Source organism: Capra hircus, chromosome 15, assembly GCF_001704415.2.
Source record: "Capra hircus breed San Clemente chromosome 15, ASM170441v1, whole genome shotgun sequence".
Taxonomy (NCBI): domain Eukaryota; kingdom Metazoa; phylum Chordata; class Mammalia; order Artiodactyla; family Bovidae; genus Capra; species Capra hircus.
The window spans coordinates 16,196,053-16,213,591 of record NC_030822.1 but is presented as its reverse complement, the minus strand read 5'-3'; the positions used below and the strand labels follow the sequence as shown (position 1 = coordinate 16,213,591).

The window sequence follows — 17,539 nt, the reverse complement described above, 5'->3', positions numbered from 1 at the left end:
AACAGGGGTTGACAAACTTTGACTCTCAGGCCAAGTCAGACCCACCACCTGTTTTGTAAACCAAGTTTAATTGGGACACAGCTATGTCCATTCATTTACTGATTCTACAGCTTCTTTCATTCCAACAACCACAGAGTTGGAGTAGTTGCAACAGATTTCACATGACCTCCAAAGCCTATATATTTGCTCTCTGACCCTTTATAGAAAAAGTTCCTGATCTTTGTTCTAGATGAAGCTTGAGAGATGGATACCATTGTTCTATCCACTCTCCAGACTGGAAAACTGAAGGCCACAGATGTAAAGAGATTGTTCCAAGAGCTAAACCTTGAAAGCCCTCAATTTCAGGTTTGTGCTCAGAGATCATGCTCCAACCACTTGGTTTTAACCTTCCCATCATTTTACGACAGTAATATCCCCTCCTTTTCATTCTCCTTGGCCTTCTGGGGAATTGGCATGCAACCCACGTTTACTGCGCTGCAACTTCAAATGATGGCATCAGCCCCGCCCTGAAATGTCCACTTCCTGCCTCCAGGGTCTCCATCAGAACTAGACGTTGCTTCCTGAGGGGTTATTTGCTAACTTAACACTCTCAAAATTGACCCCCGAAGCCACGGTGCTGTCTGTCTGGTAAATGCTGGAAATCAATGCCAGTCTGGGGGCTGAATCCGGAGACCCGGGAGAACTAAGGCTTTGCCAGGCAGGGCTGGCTTTGGAGGCATTTCCCCAGGAGCACACATATCCAGGGCTCCACCTCTTGTCACGTCAATGTCCCTGCGCCCCATCCCCCACATTAGGGTACCCTGAGCCCCAGAGGAAGTGTTGGCATTTTGCTCTGCTTCTCATCTGAGCCTAAGGCTTATTTGAAACAGATTAGTCTCTGACAGTAAACAGCCACAGACCGTGGAGAGGGGCTCCCGGGGCCTGGCACCCACATACTACCTGTCACATGGTGAACTGAGATAGGAGGGAGCCAGAGGGCGGCCACTTGGGAGGACACGCAGTTCCAGCCGTGTCACCTTCCTGGTTCCATAGCTTCCTCACTTCTGTGGTTTTCAATCAATTTTGCCATCCTAATGCTGTTGTCTGTGATTCAGAAAACATTTCAGGACTGGGGGAAACAGGTGGCAGGAGCCAGTCTGCAAGCCCCTGGCAGATGAATCTGCCAGGAAGGAGCTGGCACATTGATATGGAGCCTCAGAGAGTGAGTTTGTGCCTGGGCTCTGCTTAGAAGCCTCTTTCAGGCGAATGAATGCTGATAGAAGGATTCTGATTTGCAAAATGAAATGCCTGCAGCCCTTACTACCACCCAGAATGGTCTCATTTGTCATTTCAGGATGTGCCAGAGAGATGCTTTCTCACGTCTAGTTCCCAAAGACAGACTAGGGCACACCAGTCCTGGTCTCAGTTTTCCCAGGACTATTTCCATGTGTTAGACTCTTCTCTTTACCTCAGTAAATCCATCTGTAAAATGGAAAAGCAGTGGGACAGCAGCCCAGGGAGAATCCTCATTCCGGAGAGCCTTGGCCCCAGGAGACAAGCTTGGGGTCTGGCAGCAGGAATGTTCTGACTCCAGAGGGAAGACAGAGGTTTCTGCATAATCTCTCAATAGTCCTCATCTCTTGGATAAATTGCATGCTGGATTTAATTTCGAATCCCTGTTGTTTCTTTCACCTTTGACCTCAACACCGACCCCATTACCTCTTGATCTCTGACAACAGACCTTTGACCTCTGATCTTTTGACTCCATGATCATCAACCTTTGATCTCTGACCTCTCACTCCAGACCCTTTGACTGCCCTCTGATCATTGGCCTCTGATCCTGGACCTGTGACCTCCTACAATTAGGGTGATGAAGCAGGCTGCTGCTGCTCCTCGAAGGAGTAATCTGTCTGAGCAAGGAGAAAGGGGACAGGCACTTGGCAGGTGGCTTGTAGACTCTTGCCGGGCATGTTCTCTGCACCTTTCCTGGGAGAAAGGCCCTCAGGGTAGGAGGGCTGTCTGCTGTAACCTCAGCTCCAGGGGCAGGGGGGAGGAAGGGTTTGGAGGAGGACTTTCTTGGTTTGCATCCATAGCTCATGGCCCACTACAGTCCCTGCTAAGCCCCTTCTTGCATCTCAGAGTCCCACCTCCTCCACCATCCCTGGGTGGAAGGAAGCAAGCCACTATTGAGCACTTGCTATGTGCTTTCACTTAGGCCACGTGCTCTCAAGCATTAACCCATTTGACCCACTAACCAGCTTCGTGATATCGGTGCACTCATGTTAGCCAGTGCTGGGGACACAGGGAGCCCACTAGAGCCCTGTGGTTGCATGGATGACGATAACCAATGATAGCACTGCTGGTGGTAAAAACCACAGTTATATGACTTAAATTCTACTATTACTATTCCCGTGTTACAGACATGGAGACTGGGGCTTGGAAACCTTGCACGACCTCTCAAAGTGATGCCACTACAAGAGCCTAAGGTGTTTGATCGCCGTGCCATACCACCTCCTGGAATTCACGTTCTAGGACCATAAGACCAAAAGGAAGCAAATCTCTAAGAACTACAAAAGCCAGAGGGTGAATGTTCTAAGATTAATGATCCAAGTGATTCTGCCAGTATCCGAAATCATTGTACATACAGCTACAGTGGAGTCAAAACGTGACCTGGAGAGGCAGCAGGCGCACCACACACACTTAGCTTTATCCCACAGCTCGTTAATCACCTTCATTTCAGAAGCATTTATCATGATTAGATCCAGCCCAGTGTCTGTGGTAATGGATTTTTTGGGGGGGTAAGTAATTCAAATAGAAAACCATATCTTCCCTGAAAGATTCTACAGGTCAAGATCTGGAGGTCAGGATTATTCATTCATTGAACAAATATTTGTTGTATACCTACTGTGTGCCAGAGGGCTTCCCCAGTGGCTCAGCGGTAAAGAATCTGCCTGCAAAGCAGGAGCCTCAGGAGACATGGGTTCCATCCCTGGATGGGGAAGATCCCCTAGAGTAGGACACGGCAACCCACTCCAGTATTCTTGCCTGGAGAATCCCATGGACAGAGGAACCTGGCAGGCCATAGTCCATGGGGTCGCAGAGTCGGACACAACTGAAGCAACTTAGCACAACTATTTGTAAAGTCTTGTCGTGTGTGTCTTTGATTTAACTTGGATTGACTTGCCTCTGTTGAATACATAGAGAAGGCTCCATGGGGAGAGTTGGAGGCATAGGCTCCCATTCAATTCACACCAGTCCTGAGGACTACAAGCTGGAGGTTCGGATACCAGCAAACAATTCATGCAAAAATGGTGCATTAAATTCTGTTCTGGGTCTCCTTCAAAATTTATGAGGATACTCCCTGTCTTATCAATTTGTAAAAGAAGTTCACTTTGCTCAATCTATTCTAAGGTCAATAATTATTGGGTTATGATTATCTGACTCCTTCCTAACATGTTCTTGGTTGAGGAACCTGAAAAAAATTCATAAACACACATACTTTTTGACCAACTGTAGTGGTTTGTCTCTTTGTCATGGGTTTGGCTATATCAACACCTCAACATCCTCCTGGCAGAATTCCTGTTCCTCATATGAATTTGCATTTAATTAGGTAAATGGCAAAACATTTTTCTTCTTGGCATATTAGTTTGTGACGACTGCCATAACAAAGTATCACAGACTAGGCTGTTTAAAATACAAAAATTTATTTTCCCACAACTCTGGAAGCTTGAAGTTCAAGACCAAGGTGTCAGCAACTTTGGTTTCTTCGAAGACCTCTCTCCCTGGCCTGTAGTGAGCTGTTGTCTGGGTCTTCACATGGCCTTCCCACTGTGTCTGCGTTCTAACCTCTTCTTAGAAAAGCAGTCATACCGGAGAAGGGCCCAGCCTAATTATCTCATTTAAACTTAATCACCTCTTTAAAAACCCTGTCTCTGAACACAATCACACTTTGAGGTACTGGGAGCTAAGACTTCAGCAGATGATTTTTATGGGAACACAACCCAGCCCATAAAACTTGGAATAATTGACCACTTGGAGGAAGTGAGACATGTCAAAGTGAGGGAATTAACGCATTTAACAATAGTTTTAGAAAATTATGAGAAAATATATTGAAACTTCAACAGTCAGCAACTTTGTATGGGGACAGATGGTTCTTAGACTTACTGTGGAGATCATTTCATAATGTATGTCTGTATTATGTAATATATCTAAAACTCACATAATCCTACACATCAGCTATATTTCAATTTTAAAAGTTCAGTTGTCAGCTTCTTTGATTGATATGCTAAGGACTCAAAACAAAACCCTGTCTCTTAAGAGTCTGTCTCAAAGTCTTTCTATTTCGCTCCTGTCCAAGCTCTTAGATTTCCACTCTTTGCTTCATTCTTTCGACTTTATGGTCCCCACTCACTTAGGTCCTTCTCTTTCTTCTGCTCTTTCTCCTGACTTTCTAAGTCAGTTTGTCTCAGGAAAAGCATAATAACATTGCAAAATATCCCCGTAAAACTACTAGACCAGAAGGCACATCTATAGCAGCTGAAATTTAACCACGGTCTAGGGCTAAATTGAAGGCTATAATTATAGTATTTTTGTAAACCTCAGGAAGACAGAAATTTGCTGTAGAAATTAAGATTTGCTAGACTGATTGTCCTGGATTATCAGATTTTTACTTGCTGCTGCTACTGCTGCTGCTAAGTCGCTTCAGTTGTGTCCGACTCTATGCGACCCCATAGACGGCAGCCCACTAGCCCCCCGGTGAGGAGATAATACTAAAACTAGCAGCGGAGGTGAGAAAAAGAGAGAAACTAAAGAATCCAGCTATGCCACAATTTTTTCAAAGGCCCTGAAAGGGCAAGAAAAATAAGAAAGTTACTATAATATGGTCATTTGAGAAGTCTTTTCCTTAGAGGCAGTGGTATGCTAGTATATATTTAACCACCAGCTCTCAACCTGGAAGCGAAGCCATAAACTACGGCATTTGTATATTTCATGGTATAATTGACTTCCCTGGTGGCTTAGACGGTAAAGAGTCTGCCTACAATGCAGGAGACCTGGGTTCGATCCCTGGGTTGGGAAGATCCTCTGGAGAAGGAAATGGCAACCCACCCCAGTATTCTAGCCTGGAGAATCCCTTGGACGGAGGAAACTGGCTACAGTCCATGGGGTCCCAAAGAGTCGGACACCACTGAGGGACTTCACTTTGGTATGAATACTCCCACCCTGGCCTGTTCCAACAGAACAGCACAGCATCATCAAATGCAGAACTGAGTCAGGAGGCTTTCAAGAGCCAGTGCCAGACTCCACCACAAGACTCTGCTTCAGGTCGGTTTGGCCAGATTTGCAAACAAAATTAGACATCAACAGGGACTCCAGGAAACCTCCAATGATATTCTGGGGGAGACCTACAGTCAAAGTCAAGGGAATCTGTTTCCTTTTTTAATGTCCTCTGACCTGAAATAAGAGAACTGGGAAACAACAAATGAGGATGAATTGCCAATTTAGACATTTTTCAACAAATAATCCTATAGAAATAAATAAGTTAAAAATGGAAACAAACATCTGGCTTTCTGGCTTAAGCTGCTGGTCCAGAGTCCAAAAGGCGCTCTGTGCACTCAGAATGCAGAGCAGGCTGAAAGGCCCGCCTATAGGTGTTGCAAACCTCCAAAGGTCAAATGCCCCATGATGCGCAGGAACCGGAGAGCGGCTTTCCGAAATCTGTCCAGCGGTGCCTCCCGGGCAGACATCAGTACCCAACAAGTCCGCCCCTTCCTTCCTCTAAACTCCGTGTATAGCACATAGCTGTTGTTTTTGTCTGCCTTGGTAGCTCTGGAGTCTTTTCATGTGGTTTAAGTAAAGTTGACCCCAGCTCTGTCCCCCTCCTCCTTCAGACTAGCAGGTGACTCAGAGGTGGCTGATCAGAACTCTGGCCCCTAGGTTCACTGACAGGCAAGCGACTCAATCTGTGACCTTGATCTCCAGAATTTTCAGGAAAGATGGTTCTCTTTAGTGGAGTTAAGCTGGTTGCTAAGCTGGTAAACGGAATGCATTTCTCCTCATACCTGGGCTTGCCCTGGGGAGGCTCACCTGGGTTTGTGCCTCTGCTTCTGTTTCCCTGCATTATTCGCCCCTTCTCCCTCTTCTCACAACCGCATGGATGCTGCTTTTGCATGGCCACTGATGAGTCCTCATTCTTGCCTTTGCCGTGTGCATCTCTCCACTTCTCCCTGTTTCACGCCATGAAGCAAAGACCATGTCCGTCTCGTGCATTATTGTGTCCCCAGTGCCTAGAATTCCTTTAGAATAATTGCCTTTCTCTGCGTCTTCCATTAAAACTACCTGAGTCACGGCATCTAACAGGGCTGAGCCCCAGGCATCACTCGGGTCCAGTCTATTATGGCCAGCGTCTCGCAGGGCCACGGGCAGGTAATTAAAGGCATCTGGAAAGATGGAAGTGTAACTTGTTCAGTGCAAACCAGCTATGACGGGCAGATTCTGACACGGCTCCAGTGATCGCTGCCTCCGGGTATTCCTGCCCTTGTGTAATCCTCTCCCCTTGAGTGTTGGCTGGGGCTTGGTTGCCCCTAACCAAGAGAATACAGTAAAAGCGATCAGGTTATCGAAGATTTTGTGACTTTTGTCTTGCTGGTATTCTCCCTCTGTATCTCTTATACGCCTGTCCTGTTGGAGAGGACCGTCTATCAAGGGAGTGTTGGTGACCTTCAGCCAACAGCTGGAAACTGAACGCTACCAGTGGTCATGGGAGCTGAGAAGTGTATCCATCCCAGAAAAGCCTTCGGATTAGACCATAGCTGATGCCAGGATTTCAGTCTTCTAAGAGACCCTGACGCAGAGGCCCCAGTGAATCTGTTCCTAGATTTCAGACCTACACAAGTTGTAGCATAATAAATGTTTTAAGTTCAAGGATAAGTCACTGGTGCAGCATTTCATAACGGTCCTCAAGCCAAATGCTTTCTCATTTCAATGCCATTTTTACCGTTATTTCTTGTGTGTGGGTGTGTGGATGTTAGTCGCTCAGTCGTGTCCAGCTCTTTGCGACCACATGGACTGTAACCCGCCAGGTTCCTCTGTCCATGGGATTCTCCAGGCAAGAATCCTGGAGTGGGTTGCCATTTCCTCCTCCAGGGAGACCTTCCCGACCCAGGGATCAAACCCAGGTCTGTCACATTTCAGGTAGATTCTTTACCATCTGAGCCACCAGGGAAACCCACCATTATTTCTTAATTGTTGCCCCTTTGTTAATTCTGGTCCTTCTGGGCTGAGCATTTGCAGCGCTATGTTTCAAAGGCCAGAGGCAGTGGGAGGAGACTGATTGTCCACTGCAGACCTTCCAGCTTGGGTCCATATCCAAAGAGGAGACTGCACCTTCCAGAACCGCAGGCCACCCATGCCCTGCAGCAGCAGGGTTGGGAGCTGCAGCTTCGTTGCCCAGGGTCAGTGTCACTAACCCTTGAAAAGGGGCCTGGGGCCAGCAGATGCCAATGACAGTGAATGGGTGGCTTACGTGGGGGCTGAGTCCTCCTTCCTTCCCAGAGAATGGTTTATATTTTGGCCTGAGATGCCCATGGGAGCCCCACGTTCTCCTCTGGGCCTCTGAAGCAAACATGGGCCGCCTGTGGGTTAGAAGACTTTGGCTGTTCTTTTTGGTACATTCCCAGACTCCTATTAGTGCTCAAGTGATCCCTGTCACTCAGAGCCCAAGAGACTTGATCTCAGAGCCCTGTGGTCCTCAGCCAGAGCCAGGACATGGATGTGTCCCATCAGGGACAGGCCAGAGGCCAAGCCTCTTCCTATTCGTCCCCAGATTGGCCGTCTCCTTGGGGACATGACACACCCAGCTGAGGCCTCAAACAGGAGGCAGAGAAAGCACCCCTGTCGAAAGAGCTCCTCTACAGCTTCCATCCAGTAGACTATCTATCTGCTCAGCACCTTCAGTGGGGAGGGGGCTCCTTTGGGGACTTTATGGTTTGAGGGTCCTCTCTCCCTTTTACCTCTGTGCTGCAGGTCTAGTGTGCCTGGTGGGGCTGCAGAATCTGTGCCCACACTGTGCTCACTCAGCAGAGCGGAGTCCCAAGGTGGGTTTCTGGCCATTGCTGATGAGCAGTTCTGAGAGCAGAGAAGTCCAGTCTGAGAACCACCTTCCTCCTGTGGGTACATGCCTAGGTGACCGAGGAGGTGCTCCAGGAGCAGGTTGGAGTGATGGGAAGAACAGAGGCACTGGAGTCAGACAAGTCTGGGGCTGAATCCAGCCCAAGTCACCTGCAGCGTGACCTCGAGTAAATTACACCCCCTCCCAGCCTCAGCATACCCATGTGTAATCAGGCAGTAATTTATTCACAGTGTGCCAGTCCTCACCTTGAAAGCCTCATCTAGAGAATTCCCTGGTGGTCCAGTGGTTAAAACTCCAAGCTTTCACTGCTAAGGGCCCAGGTTCGATCCCTGGTCGGGGAGCTAAGACCCCATAAGAAAGGCCCATCAAGACATGAACTAGGGTGAGGCAAGTGAGACACTTGTCTTGGGCACATACTTTAAGAGGGTGCCGTTCTGTTTATTGTTTCTTTTGCTGTGCAAAAGCTTTTGAGTTTAATTAGGTCCCATTTGTTTATTTTTGTTTTATTTCCATTACCCTAGGCGATGACTCAGAAAAGGTATTGCTGTGATTTATGTCGAGCGTCCTGCTTTTCCTCTTAGAGTTTCATAATATCTTGTCTTACATCTAGGTCTTTAATTAATTTTGAGTTTATTTTTGTGTATGGTGTTAAGGAGTGTTCTAATTTCATTTCTTTATATGTACCTATCTGGTTTTCCCAGCAAGAGCCAAAGAATGGGAGAAAATATTTGCAAATGATGCAACTGACAACCGATTAATCTCCAAATTTACAAACAGTTCATGCAGCTTAATATCAAAACCCCCAAACAATCCAATCAAAAAATGGCAGAAAATCTAAATATACTTTTCTCCAAAGAAGTCACACAGGTGGCCAAGAAGCACATGAAAAGATGCTCAATATCAACATCGCTAATGATTAGAGAAATGCAAATCAAACCCACAAAGAGATATCACCTCACAGTCAAATTGGCCATCATCAAAAAAGTCTGCAAACAATAAATACTGGAGAGGGTGTGGAGAAAAGAGAACCCTCCTACACTGTTTGTTGATGGGAATGTAAACTGGTAGAACCACTATCAATAACAGTATGGAGGTGCCTTAAGAAACTAAAAATGGAGTTACCATATGACCCATCAATCCCACTCCTGGGTATATATCTGAAGAAAAACATGGTTCAAAAGGTTAGATGTACCCCAGTGTTCTTTGCAGTACCGTTTACAATAGCCAAGACCTGGAAGCAACTTAAACGTCCATTTAGAGGAATGGATAAAGAGGATGTCGTACGTATAATGTATCATTGCATGCGTGCTCTGTCATCAGTCATGTTCAACTCTTTGTGACCTTATGGACAATATTCTGCCAGGTTTCTCTGTCCATGGGATTCTCCAGGCAAGAATATTGAGTGGGTGGCCATTCCATCCTCTATGAGGTCTTCCCGATCCAGGGATTCAACTTGCATCATCAGTGTCTCCTGCGTTGGCATGCAAATTCTTTACCACTGATGGACCTGGGAAGCCCATAATGGAATATTACTCCGTCATTAAAAGGAATGAAATAGTGCCTTTTGCAGCAACATGGATGAAGCTAGAGAGTATCATACTAAGTGAAGTTCTTCAGACAGAGAAAGAAAAATATCATATGTTATTACTTCTATGTGGAATCTAAATACACACACACACACACACATATAGACACAAATGAACTTATTTACAGAACAGAAACAGACTCACAGACTCAGAGAATGAGCTTATGGTTATCAGGAAAGAAGGGTGGCAGGTAGAGATAGTTAGAGAATTTGAGATTGACATGTACACACTAATATATCTAAAAATGATAACCAACAAGGACCTACTGTATAGCATAGGGATTCTATTCAATATTCTGCAACAGCCTATATGGGAAAAGAATCTTAAAGAAGAGTGGATATATGTATATTTATAACTGAATCACTCTTCTGTGCACCTGAAACTAACACAATATTGTTAGTCAACTATGCTTCATAAAATACATTTTTTTAAAAGGTGTCAGAAAGCTGAGTAACCAACTTAAATAATATTCTAATGCAATATTCTAAGTCTAATTTAATGCAAAAAAGTCATGGGGAACAAAATGGCACAATTCTAAACAAAGATAGGACCTGTCAACATTAGCAGCCTTTGTGAGGTGCTCCTGGGAGGCTGGAGAGATGGGTCATAGCCTCACGAGGGGCTCCTGTCAGCCAGCTCAGCGCTAAGTTCAAGTGCAGCATGCTGGTTTCGTCTGTCTAGCGCAGTGGTTAGATGTACCGGGGCGGGGGGCGGGGCATCCCACAAACCCAGGTCTGAGTCCTGTTTTTACTACTTACAGTTTTGAGGCCTCGAATAATGTTACTTCACCACTCTAAGCCTCAGTATCCTGACATGCGCATGCTAAGTTGCTTCAGTCATATCTGACTCTTTGCAACTCCACGGACTGTAGCTCACCAGGCTTCTCTGTCCGTGGGATTCTCCAGGCATGAATACTGGAGGGGGTTGCTCTGCCCTCTTCCAGGGCATCTTCCCAATCCAGGGATAGAACCTGTATCCCTTAGGTCTCCTGCTTTGGCAGACGGGTTCTTTACCACTAGCACCAGCTGCGAAACCCTTTTCCTGACATGTGAAGCAGCGTAATAAACAGAATGATGATAACAACACTATCTCCACCAGGCTTCCCTGGTGGCTCAGACAGTAAAGCGTCTGCCTGCAATGCAGAAGACCCAGGTTCGATCCCTGGGTTGGGAAGATCCCCTGGAGAAGGAAATGGCATCCCGCTCCAGTATTCTTGCCTGGAAAATTCCACGAGCTGGGTAGGCTACAGCCCATGAGGTTGCAAAGAATCGGACAAGACTGAGCCACTTCACTTCACATCTCCACCAAAGGGTGGTTGGAACACAGGACGCCTTCCACTAAGTCCTCAATCAAGTGGTTGTCGTTATAACATCATTGAACATCCTTTGGAATCAACACAGAAAACTCACTTGGCTGGCCTGAGGATAAAACCCGCCGGCGTTTTGTGGCTGGCCAGTGCTGCTGCCTTTGTGAGCCCTCCAGATAGGCTGTGTCTGCTGGGTTCTCTGCTTAATCAGACACACAGTTGGAGCTGCCTGACTGAAGCCGCCTTTACTGCTGCGTCTGCTGCCATCTGGATATCAGAGGGTGCACGAGAAGGGGCTGGTTGCTGTGGCAGGAATAGCTGGGGTGGATAGCCCAGAGAGGCCTGAGCTGCAGTCTGTTGGCTGCACGCTCCTTGGAGATGCATGGTTTGGGGCAAGGGATAAAATAGCATCTCTGGGGTACAGCCAGCCACTTCCAGCCTTGGCATGCCGGAAGCATGGGGATTTGGCCCAGTTCTGATGGCTTCATTGTCCAGTTTGAGACCTGGACAGTGAGAGCTGGAAAACTCAGGGTGTAGGGAACCCCAACAGGACAAAGGAAGGCATTCACCATCGTGGGTGGATTTTTTTCTTTCTGATGCTTCGGATGTCAGGAATCCAGGGGTGTTCCATCAGGCATTCCCCCTCAAGGTGTCTAATGAGGGCACAGTCAGTTATTGGCCATCACTGCAACATCTGAAGGAGCCAGTAGGGCTGGAGGGTCTGTGTCCAGGATGGTACACTCTTGGGACTGTTGGTCTGAGGCCTCAGCTCCTTTCCAAGACACCAAAGAGGAAGCTGTGATGCCTTCACACACTGACACTTTCACCATATAAATGTCTTAGTCACACAGGTCCCTGACTCAATGCAGGAGGGATCTCAACAAGAGTAAGAATATCAGGAGGCAAGGATCAGTAGGGGCCACATGCCAGGTAGGACAGCGTCAAATGATGCCTGCATGAGATGAGCACTCAACGAACATCACTTATTTTATTACTAGCTGAGTGATCAATAAGCTGTAGCTTGGAGGACTTCCCTGATGGTCCACTGGTTAAGACTGTGCTTCCAACGCAGGGGCTCAGGTTCGATCTCTGGTCGGGGAACTAAGATGACACATGCCTCCCAGTGGAGCCAAAAAAAAAAAAGAGAGAGAGAGAGATTTTTAAAAGGAAAACTCTAGTTTGGAGCTCTAGCTCCTCCATCATCTCACTGTTCTTCACTCATTCCCCAGCAGCTCTCCTGGGTGGCATCTAACTGAATAGCATCTGTGTAGCTGTGCGCTGGGTCCTGGGGTCCCATCCCGGTCCCTTGGTATCCCTGGGATAGAAATACTTTGAGAAACATGGGAAGATGCTAAGAGCCAGGGGAAAGCGGGTTGATAAATAATAAATTCTTAAATGGAGGTGTCACATGTAATAGGACTTATTCATGTTGATTATCTTACTTGAGAGCTATGGTGGTTGTAAAGAGCAGAAGGTCGGGAATGAGACTGCCTGGAGCAAATTCTCATTTTTACTGGCTGTGTGACCTTGGGCGAGTTACTTAACTTTGCTGGAACCCAGTTTTTCTTATCTGTCACGAATGGAAATAATGATAGGTCTTACTTCACAAAGTGGTTAGAATATTTAATGGGTGAATTCAACATTCTAAGCATCTAAAAGGCTCAGAATAGTGCCTGGCTTGTAATAAATATTCAGAAAGATGAGCTATTATTATTCCTCCTTCTCAAATCATCCAGAGATGGAAGTCAAGGAGGAGATAAAGAAACAAGGAAATAAAAAGATGTGTGACCCCTGACTCAACAGTTCCAAGGCAGAAAGTGAAAGACACGCTCAGTCGTGTTTGACTCCTTGCCACCCTATGGACTCTAGCCCTCCAGGCTCCTCTGTCCATGGGATTCTCCAGGCAAGAATACCGGAGTGGGTAGCCATTCTCTTCTCCAGGGGAATCTTCCCAACCCAGGGATCAAACCCAGGTCTCCTGCATTGCAGGCAGATTCTTTACTGCCAGAACCACAAGAGAAGCCCAAGGCAGAGCTGATGTTAAATGTCACGTTCCTTCCAGGACTTTCCCCCAGACTCTCTAGCTCGGTATAGAGTGTGGTCACAAGGGATAAGCTTGACCCAGACTGTGTATGTGATGCTGTGAGTCACCGAGCCAGGTGGGTACCCTGGGAGCCGCCTGACACAAGCCTCAGCTGACTCTGTTCTCCCTCCCCTTACGCTGCTCTCTGTGTGTGTCTCCCTTCCTGGCTCCTTTTGTTTGGTGCAGACAAGCTCAGGAGTTCCTTACGGGATCTTGCCTTCCTTTGATGGGTGAGCGGCAAGGGAGGTGGGGCTGGGGCTGAGGAAACTGGCGTAGAGGCAGACGGAGTGAGGCGGGGAGCAGGAAGGTAGAGGAAATCAAAGGCTCCACATCAAAGGCAAGAGGAACGCTCAGCAGAGGATTCTCCGTCCTCTGAGACTGGATCCTCACTCTAATTCACGCATCTTAGTTAAATTTCAGGAACTAAGGGGTTGCTGGAGCTCCTGCCTACAATGATGCTTGTTGGAAGGATTTAGGAATGTGACCAAGATACAGCTCCTGTGGGTGGAGCTCTGCAGAGAGGGGAGGTCAAGTTCTAGAAGGCGGGACACATCATTGGAAACGATGAGGTTCAGGCTCTCCTGGAGCGTGGCTTCCAGGGGAGGAGACAGACAACCCGAAGCAAGATCATTTCAGCAAGTGTGAGAGGAGACAAAGAGAACACCGCGCAAGGTGCCTGGGGCTGCCTTGTTCTAGGCTGTCAAGGAGGCCTCTCCAAGCGCTCATGTTTGGACTGAGCCCTGAGCAACCATGCGTGGATCTAGGGGCAGAGCATTCCAGGGAAGAGTAGCACAAAAGGCTTAAGCAGAAAGAAGCTGAACATGGCTGAGGACGACATGGTGCTGGGGAGGGGTCAGCAGGGCTGGAGCAGAGTGAACACAGGACAGGGGCCCCCCCAGGGAGGGGGTGGGGCCTCAGGGCTGGGACACGCCCTGCCGAGGTTTTAGGGCTGGACTCCTGCTGGGTTTAAAGTGATGACTTGGCCCTCAGGTAAAGAATGGAAGTCAGGGGCAACAGCAGAAGTGGCGATGTGGGTTGGGGGGATATCTGGAGTCCCTGTGAAAGGTGCTGGTCTCGCCAACTAGGGTCCCCAGTGAGACTGAGGGGAGTGAGCGGGTTGGCCCCCTGACCTTACTATGAGACAGAGAGCTTGCCTGCTCTACCTGCGGGGGGCAAGGCAAAACTGAGTCACTTATTTGTATTGGAGGATACTTGTTTTACAACACTGTGTTGGTTTCTTTGGCACAATGAAGTGAATCAGCTATTCAGTCCAGTTCAGTTCAGTCACTCAGTCGTGTCTGACTCTTGCAACTACATGGACTGCAGCATGCCAGGCCTCCCTGTCCATCACCAACTCCCGGAATTTACTCAAACTCATGTCCATTGAGTCGGTGATGCCATCCAACCATCTCATCCTCTGTCATCCCCTTCTCCTCCTGCCTTCAATCTTTCCCAGCATCAGGGCCTCTCAAATGAGTCAGTTCTTTGCATCAGGTGGCCAAAGTATTGGAGTTTCAGCATCAGTCCTTCCAATGAATATTCAGGACTGATTTCCTTTAGGATGGACTGGTTGGATCTCCTTGCAGTCCAAGGGATTCTCAAGAGTTTTCTTCAACACCACAGTTCAAAAGCATCAATTCTTCAGCGCTCAGCTTTCTTTATAGTCCAATTCTCACATCCATACATGACCACTGGAAAAACCGTAGCTTTGACTAGACGGACCTTTGTTGGCAAAGTAATGTCTCTGCTTTTAAATATGCTGTCTAGGTTGGTCATAACTTTTCTTCCACTGACCAAGCATCTTTTAATTTCATGGCTGCAGTATGTATATATACCTGTATCCCATCCTTCTTGAAGTTCCCTCCCTCCCACTCCCAGCCCCATCCTCCAGGTCACTGCAGAGCTCCGAACTGAGCTCCCTGAGCTATGGAGCAGCTTCCCACTAGCGCTCTGTTTACACATGGCAGTGTATATACATCACTGCTTCTCTCTCAATTGGTCCCATCCTCCCTTTCTTCCCCTGTGTCCCCATGAAGGACGAGTCACTTAGGTTCTGAGGTTTGGGGCTGAGTCCAGGGGGTGTCTGCTGGCACAGGATCTGCCTCTGAGTCATTCTCCACCCCTCAAGCCAAGAAAGCAGTTGGGGACCCAGCGCTACAGTGAAGGGAGCCTCTACTTACGACTCCCAGGGCAGAGGGGTGGTGGATCCCAAAAACCACTGGCTTGATGATGGCACAAGCTGGGCTCTGAGGAGAGGGGGCCGCTCGTGGCTGGTCCTGCCCTGTCCAGGAAAGAAAGGGGTTGGGGAAAGTCCTGGTCGCAGCCCTGTCTACATCATCTGGGAACTTGGCAGTAAGGACTGGCCTTCTTCCTGCACAAGTGGCCCTCTCAATAGTGCAGAGTGTGGAAGCGAGGAGCTTTGGCAAGTTTAGAAAAGGGAAGTGTCTTGGATCAGGCCAGGAAATATGTGTCATGGGAACCAGAATTCAGGGCCGTTGTAGCCCCTGGACCCTGGCAGCTCCAGCCCTGGGGAGGGTTATCCATGAGGCTTCAGCTCCCAGTCCAGAAGGAGCACAGAGATACCCTAGGGAACTGCTCACCTGCAGCAGGGTCCAGAGGGGCCGGGTACCCAGAGGATGCCTGAAGGAAGAGCAGGTCACCCGGCAACATCTTCCTTGCCAATCTGCCCTCCTCATCACCTGCTACCTGTGGGCCACGCTCTGCCTCCTGCAGGGGGAGCAGCAGGGGGCCACTGAGGACTACATGGAGGTCCTGGAGCACTCCCTGGGGAACCCCTGGGTTGGAGGAGAGGACGAGAGAGGGAAGGAGGATCTCTGTGACTGATGCCGACCACCCGAGACTTGGTTCTCGCTGGGGCAGTGGACCCCAGACCCTAAACCTCCTCCCCAGATACACATCTGTTCACTCCCTCACTCACTCAACCAGCAATACTGGGGGTGCCCGCTGGCAGGAGTGTTGAGTGGCTACTGGAGGACCCAGGAGCTTATGTGAGGACCCTCAGAAGGAGATTCCCAAGAAATCCACAAAGGCCCCTCAAAGGAAGTGAAAGAGAAGTAGCTTAGTCGTGTCTGACTCTTTGCGACCCCATTGATTGTGGCCTACCAGGCCCTTCCGTCCATGGGATTTTCCAGGCAAGAGTACTGGAGTGGGTTGCCATTTCCTTCTCCAGGGATCTTCCCGACCCAGGGATCGAACCCACGTCTTCTGCATTGTAGGCGGACACTTTTACCATCTGAGCCACCAGGGAAGTCCCCTCAAAGGAAAGCACTGCTTTAAACCTCCCCCAGAGCCAGAGAATGTTCCCACCAAGCCAGCAGCATTTCCTCTCTTCCCACCTTCCTCCTGGTCCCAACCTTCCCTCTGCTGCCCAGAATAGCACGCATTCCACGAGCTAGCACTTGGACATGGGTCCTCATCCCCAACCCCAGCATTCTTTGTTTCCACGCTCTATTGCCAGAAGCTCCCAAAGTCACAAGGTACCTCTGACCCTCGGGTCTCTCTGCTCCTGTATCAGCAAGGAGAGTCAGCCTGGAGCTCCGAGCTTCCATCACTGGCACCTCCAGCCCCGCCCCTAGGAAACACCTTTTTTATTTTGACTCCCACCCTCCCAGGATGATCCTTCTTCTCACTGTAAATTCCTACACCTCAATTTTTCCAGCAGTGGGAAACCACCTGACTTGGGGCCAGCAGGCAGTTAGTCATGGGACCCCCAGTGAGTTATTTCATGTCTCCGGGCCTCTGTTTCCTGACCTGGCTTCATGCACACGCTGGCCAGAGGCCTTATGTGGCAACATCTGGTATCCAGTGTGGAAGTGGGGTCACTCCATCCCCTCGGTGGATCCATTCCAGTGGGTTGATGAGAAACACAAAACAGTTTCTGAGTTTGCTAGGAAGAAGCTCAGGCTGCTTGGACTGGTTGTGTCAATGGAAAAGCACCTGGAAACCCCCAGCTCCTGCTCTTAACACCACTTCCGCCCCCCACCCTACTCCCACCATGGAGGCTGGATCCACACCGGTGGTCAGAGCTGAGCCTGGAGATTCATACCCAGAGCTGCACGCCTGGCGCAGAGGAGATGTGTTCTTGGGGGCTCTGAGCTGGAGACTCAATCCTGCAGCTGCCTGGCACTGGGTGTGGAGGCTGGAGCAAGCCACCTTGGCTCAGAGCCCCTGTGCCAGGAGCCAACAGAGATAAGTTTAATCTGCTGGATAATCGTTTCAGGGCAGGGAGCAGAGCAGAGCCTGGGCCAGAAGGACACCTTCACCCGGGGCCTGAGCCTCAGTCAAGGTCTCAAATGGTTCAGGGGAGGGAGGCCAATAGCCCCTCCCTGCTCTCTCGAGGCTCCTCATTCATGGGGGACCTTGGCCCCCAGGGGCTTTTTCGCAGTCTCGCTGCACCTTAGTTATGACACCACTGGGACAGGCCCTCTGGCCCCCAC

At 48.8% G+C, this 17,539-nt stretch overlaps 1 long non-coding RNA gene across 1 annotated transcript; it reads right to left on the bottom strand.

Annotated features, from left to right (window-relative positions):
- Positions 12,094 to 15,927, bottom strand: LOC102172373. The gene is made up of 3 exons (XR_310580.3): positions 15,683 to 15,927; positions 15,263 to 15,363; positions 12,094 to 12,116 (listed from the first exon to the last, which is right to left on the bottom strand). It is a non-coding gene; the product is annotated as an uncharacterized LOC102172373 (long non-coding RNA).